The following is a 6,942-nucleotide window of genomic DNA, read 5'->3' as shown; positions in this document are numbered from 1 at the left end:
TAGATGAAGTTAAGCAAAGTACCTAGCTAAATGTATAAAGTAAAGTATGCCCAAAATACATTATCTGCATCAGTGACGTCACGTGAGTCTGCATACATTTGCACTAACCCTTATTTTCTTTGAGACCCCATGCCCTCTGCGTCTGCAATGATCGCACATCTTTGCAGTTATCTTGCAAGCGCAAAATTAATTACACAAATTCCGAATTTGTGAAAGACTGCTCATTACAGATTATAGCAGTGGCTGAATTTGTTTTCGCGATGTAAACAGTGTGCTAGTCTCGCTTGTCCGAGACAGCTGTTGCCTGAAGCGCACTGTAGCGTAGCGCACTGGCTGTTCAACCAAAGGCAAAGGTTGTCAATCGTTGTATGATGACGTCATGTGAGCGTAACGATCGAAACATCGTTCTAGCCTAGCAACGTTCAATTGAAACTTTTACACTAGTTTTTCAGAAATTTGGATTAACGTGGAGAGAAAAACTTTGTCTCAAATGCCTAAATAAATCCATGAGGTAAGTTTATTTGAGTAGTGTTTTTAGCTCGCTAACATAGCTTAGCTTGCCCACAGAAGCCGTTGATCAGTGCAGTGGGAAAGGGGCTCGATCTCGGCTAGCTAGTAAAAGTGTTTTCCTAGCCACTGTAGCTAGCGAACTGCTGCTAGTAGCTGCAGTGGTTGGCTAGTTTCTGGCTTCGTTGCCACGCAAGCTAGCCAGCAGTGTCCTGTAGTAGCTAGTGATCTAAAGGTAGCTAACCAACGTTACATGTAGTTCAACTAGCTAACGTTAGCTAATAGCTAGCTAAAGTTAGTAATTTAAGTCATTAACGTAGCTAGCTAAATTTTTTAGTAGCATGGTGGGAGTCAGTATTGAGGAAGCTACCCACTGGGCAGTGGGAACACCACGTCATTTCAACGTGGATAATTGGGTAAAATTTGGTTGAGACATTGATCAATGAGATTACAACCTATATTCACCCACTCAAAAAGACAGCCAAAAGTTAGTTGAATTTCCAATTCCAATGTGTTATCACTGCTTTCAACCATCTAAAAGCACAACCAAATTCCAATGGGAAAACAATGTCTGATTTTGGTTTAGTTGTTACCCAAATGTCTATTAATGCGCTTTTTGACACAACCAAATATCAACATTTAAAGGACATGTACTTTATCTACTGCTTGGATAGTTCCATCTGTGCCACAGACTTGGCTTGCTTTAATTCCAGTTTGTCTACAAATTAATAATTGATATGTTGGATTCACGTCTCAATCTCAATCAAAATTCAATTTAAAGAATAGGACTAAATCAAATCAAACTTGAACGTGAATCCAACATCAATTATTAATTTGTAGACAACCTGGAATTAAAGCCAGACTAAGTCAGTGGCACAGATGGAACTATCCAAGCTGAAGATACATGTTTATATTTGGTTGCCTTGCCAACCAAACACAATTCAGTATCACTAAATATTATTACATTTGAAATCAACCAGAGCTTGAAACCCTAGCCCTATTGTATTGTCTATTTTTTGTTGAATTCTGTGTTGAATTGAAACAATAGCTGTTGATGACTTTGCAAATTCTATATAAATAGCATCATTAATGATATATGATTGATAAAGCATGGTCATATTTCATTTGCTCTGTTAAACCTACCATTTGGAATGACTTCGACAGCAACAGTGAATCTTTTTAGTTTTTAAGTGGAGATATCTCAACAATCTCATGATAGCACATTGGTTAGCTGGGCTTGGTTAAAACCCAGGATGGGAGACCAAAGGGTAGCTGTAGATAGATACATTTTCCAGTAGGAGGTGCTGCCCAGCCTGTTGTGGATATAACGTTGAAGATCTGACGTTGTTTTAAAGGTAGAAATTCAACATATTTTATACAAGGTTTGTCTATGTTGACATTTGGTAACCATGATGACATAATCCTGTGGATGAAATTTTGCCCTCAAAACAACAGTTGATTACTTTTTAAAATCCAATGTATTTTCCACGTAGATTCCACGTCACAATACGTTGAGAAATTACGTTGAAACAACTTTGAGTCAACCAGTTTGTGCCCAGTGGGTACTCTTAAAATATAGCTTGCTAGCTAGTTTAAAGTAATGTTACAAGCTACCAAATACTTTACACTGGAAGAAGTTAAGCTGCACCCGAGAGGAAGAAGCGAAGCGAGAGTGTTTACTCCGGCCAAAATCTGTTCGCACGAGATAAGCAGACCAAGTGGGGATTTTTTTGTATAGAGGTCAATGAGAGAGTGTCGAATAACACAAGGCTTATTTGATCGAATAGAAGTTTCATAATGTTTATGCTGTTACAAATAATGTACTGCTATAAGTGGATGCACGTGGCATTCCGGCAACTTTGAGAAAAATGACTTAGTTGTGCCTGTTGTTCACACGCGTCTGCCCTTTCATTGGCTAGAATGGTCCCACCTGATCTCGTCTCCTCTTGCCTGTCTTCCATCTTTGAGGACATTAATTTCCATTGTTAGAGCGGTCACTCGACTATCTTGATAATAGATAATCTTTGACTGCACTAAAGCTACCATTAAGGTAAATATAGGTAACGTTAGTTTACTTAGCTAGCGAGCTAACTAAAGTTACTTTGAAAAAGTAGCCAGCTAGTTCACTAACTTACTAATGTTAGTTACTTCCAAACTACTTTTTGATAAATTATCATCTCTAAATCTGAAATGTTAGCTAGCTAGACTAACGTTAGAAATTGCAAGTACAGATCACTCTGGAGTCAGATGTTAACAGAATGTGTAATTTAGTTTATTAAACACAAAAACAGTTTCAAGTGAGAATTAGGCAGGTCTGATGCTGAAAAAGAAAGGACATATAATAATAATATTTACATTTGTAAAGCGATTTTCATTATACAATAATCTCAAAGTGCATAAAATAAAAGTATATATATATATATATATATATATATATATATATATATATATATATATATATATATATATATATATATATATACACACACAGTACCAGTCAAAAGTTTGGACGCACCTACTCATTCAAGGGTTTTTCTTAATTTTTACAAATTTTTACATTGTAGAATAATAGTGAAGACATCAAAACTATGAAATAGCAGATATGGAATAATGTAGTAACCAAAAAAGTGTTAAACAAATCAAAATATATTTTATATTTGAGATTCTTCAAATATCCAACCTTTGCCTTGATGACAGCTTTGCACACTCTTGCCATTCTCTCAACCAGCTTCACCTGGAATGCTTTTCCAACAGTCTTCCAACATATGCTGAGCACTTGATGGCTGCTTTTCCTTCACTCTGCCGTCCGACTCATCCCAAACCATCTCAATTGGGTTGAGGTCGGGGGATTTTGGAGGCAAGGTCATCTGATGCAGCACTCCATCACTCTCCTTCTTGGTAAAATAGCCCTTACACAGCCTGGAGGTGTGTTGGGTCATTGTCCTGTTGAAAAACAAATGATAGTCCCACTAAGCCCAAACCAGATGGGATGGCGTATCCCTGCAGAATGCTGTGGTAGCCATGCTGGTTAAGTGTGCCTTGAATTCTAAATAAATCACAGACAGTGTCACCAACAAAGCACCCCCACACCATAACACCTCCTCCTCCATGCTTTACGGTGGGAACTAAACATGCGGAGATCATCCGTTCACCCACATCGCGTCTCACAAAGACACGGCAGTTTGAACCAAAAATCTCAAATTTGGACTCCAGACCAAAGGACAGATTTCCACCGGTCTAATGTCCATTGCTTGTGTTTCTTGGCCCATGCAGGTCTCTTCTTCTTATTGGTGTCCTTTAGTAGTGGTTTCTTTGCAGCAATTCGACCATGGCCTGATTCACACAGTCCCCTCTGAACAGTTGATTTTGAGATGTGTCTGTTACTTGAACTCTGTGATGCATTTATTTGGGCTGCAGTTTCTGAGGCTGGTAACTCTAATGAACTTATCCTCTGCAGCAGAGGTAACTCTGGGTCTTCCATTCCTGTGACAGTCCTCGTGAGAGCCAGTTTCATAGCACTTTATGTTTTTTGCGACTGCACTTGAAGAAACTTTCAAAGTTCTTGAAATGTTCCGTATTGCCTGACCTTCATGTCTTAAAGTAATGATGGACTGTCGTTTCTCTTTGCTTATTTGAGCTGTTCTTGCCATAATATGGACTTGGTCTTTTACCAAATAGGGCTATCTTCAGTATGCCCCCCTACCTTGTCACAACACAACTGATTGGCTCAAATGCATTAAGAAGGAAATAAATTCCACAAATTAACTTTTAAGAAGGCACACCTGTTAATTGAAATGCATTCCAGGTGACTACCTCATGAAGCTGGTTGAGAGAATGCCAAGAGTGTGCAACGCTGTCATCAAGGCAAAGGGTGGCTATTTGAAGAATCTCAAATCTCAAATATATTTTGATTTGTTTAACACTTTTTTGGTTACTACATGATTCCATGTGTGTTATTTCATAGTTTTGATGTCTTCACTATTATTCTACATTGTAAAAAATTGTGAAAATAAAGAAAAACCGTTGAATGAGTAGGTGTGTCCAAACTTTTGACTGGTAGTGTATATATTTACTTAAACAATGCAAATATATATAACCATTAAGTTTGATTATATATCCGTATCTGCCTATGGCTACAGTGCCTTTGGAAAGTATTCAGACCCCTTGACTTTTTCCACATTTTGTTACATTACAGCCTTATTCTAAAATTGATTAAATAAATACAAATCCTCAGCAATCTACACACAATACCCCATAATGACAAAGCGAAAACAGGTTTTTAGACATTTTAGCAAATTTATTAAAATAAAAAAACAGAATTACTTTATTTACATAAGTATTCAGACCCTTTGCTATGAGACTCAAAATTGAGCTCAGGTGCATCCTGTTTCTATTGATCATCCTTGAGATGTTTCTACAACTTGGAGTCCACCTGTGGTAAATTCAATTAATTTGACATGATTTGGAAAGGCACACACCTGTCTAAATAAGGTCCCACAGTTGACAGTGCAAGTCAGAGCAAAAACCAAGCCATGAGGTCGAAGGAATTGTCCATAGAGCTCCGAGACAGGATTGTGTTGAGGCACAGATCTGGGGAAGGGTCCCAAAACATTTATGCAGCATTAAAAGGTCCCGAAGAACACAGTGGCCTCCATCATTCTTAAATGGAAGAAGTTTGGAACCACCAAGACTCTTCCTAGAGCTAGCCGCCCGGCCAAACTGAGCAATCGGGGGAGAAGGGCCTTGGTCAGGGAGGTGACCAAGAACCCAATGGTCACTCTGACAGAGCTCTAGAGTTCCTCTGTGGAGATGGGAGAACCTTCCAGAAGGACAACCATCTCTGCAGCACTCCACCAATCAGAAGCCACTCCTCAGTAAAAGGCACATGACAGCCTGCTTGTAGTTTGCCAAAAGGCACCTAAAGACTCTCAGACCATGAGAAACAAGATTTTCACATCTGGAGGAAACTTGGCACCATCCCTAAGGTGAAGCATGGTGGTGGCAGTATCATGCTGTGGGGATGTTTTTCAGCGGCAGGGACTGGGAGACTAGTCAGGATCGAGGCAAAGATGAACGGAGCAAAGTACAGAGAGATCCTTGATGAAAACCGACTCTACGCACACAGCCAAGACAACGCAGGAGTGGCTTGGGGACAAGTCTCTGAATGTCCTTGAGTGGCCCTGCCAGAGCCTGGACTTGAACCCAATCTAACATTTCTGGAGAGACCTGAAAATAGCTGTGCAGCAACGCTCCCCATCCAACCTGACAGAGCTTGAGAGGATCTGCAGAGAAGAATGGGAGAAACTCCCCAAATACAGGTGTGCCAAGCTTGTAGCGTCATACCCAAGAAGACTTGAGGCTGTAATCGCTGCCAAAGGTGCGTCAACAAAGTACTGAGTAAAGGCTCTGAATACTTATGTAAATGTGATATTTCAGCAAAAATGTCTAAAAACCTGTTTTTGCTTTGTCATTATGGGATATTGTGTGTAAATTGATGAGGAGATTGATGAGTGGAAAAAAACAAGTTACTAAATTTTAGAATAAGGCTGTAACCTAACAAAATTTGGAAAAAGTCAAGGGGTCTGAATACTTTCCGCCTACTTCACCCATATTTTATTTTATTTTTGCAAAAAAAGTAGTGTTTACCCACTTGGCACACACTGGTTGAATCATTGTTTTTTCCACATCATTTAAATGATATTACGTTGAACCAACGTGGAATAGACGTTGAATTGACGTCTGTTCCCAGTGGGTAGCTACGTAGTTCCAGTTCTAGTTAGCTAACTAGCTACACCGCTACATGGCAAGAAAGTAAGTTAGCTACCAATATTTGAATTTAGCTAGTTGAACTACCACCAAGCCGCTGCAAAATGTAGTTAAATTACTAGCTAGTTGAATTAGCTACATGTAGTTCACTACTCCCCAACACTGTGGGTAGTTGAACTAACTACTGTACTACATGCTACTTTTTTTTGTTAAAAATAAATAAATAAATATGAGGGAAGTGTTTAATAGGCTAAATTACACAACCCCAAAATTATATGTTCTTGCATTTCAGATTTATGCTGTAGATATGATAATTTTTCAGGAAGTAATTTGGATGTATTCAACTACTTTTTCAAAGTAACTTCAGTTAAGTAAGGTATATTTTTCTTGACGGTAGCTTAACTTCTTTCATTGTGAAGTACCTGGTAGCTTGGTAAACTATAGGCCTATTTTCAGAGTTGCTTCCCCAACACTGCTAGCCAGACCTATTTTGTCTATTCACCAGATATCCGAAGCCTGATGTCTTTCGAACAGTTTGACCTGGCTGTGTATCTTTAACGTTAGCTAGTGTGATTTGCAACCCATCCGAGCCCGCTGACAATGCCCACCCGTTGTCACCGATGGGTGTAATAACCTTTTTCCTGTCCCTCCCTCCCAGCCTATCTGCAT

The sequence above is a fragment of the Coregonus lavaretus genome (genome assembly GCF_964263955.1).
Source record: "Coregonus lavaretus genome assembly, chromosome: 9".
Taxonomy (NCBI): domain Eukaryota; kingdom Metazoa; phylum Chordata; class Actinopteri; order Salmoniformes; family Salmonidae; genus Coregonus; species Coregonus lavaretus.
The sequence above is the reverse complement of the archived record's forward strand: the minus strand, read 5'-3'. Positions refer to the sequence as shown.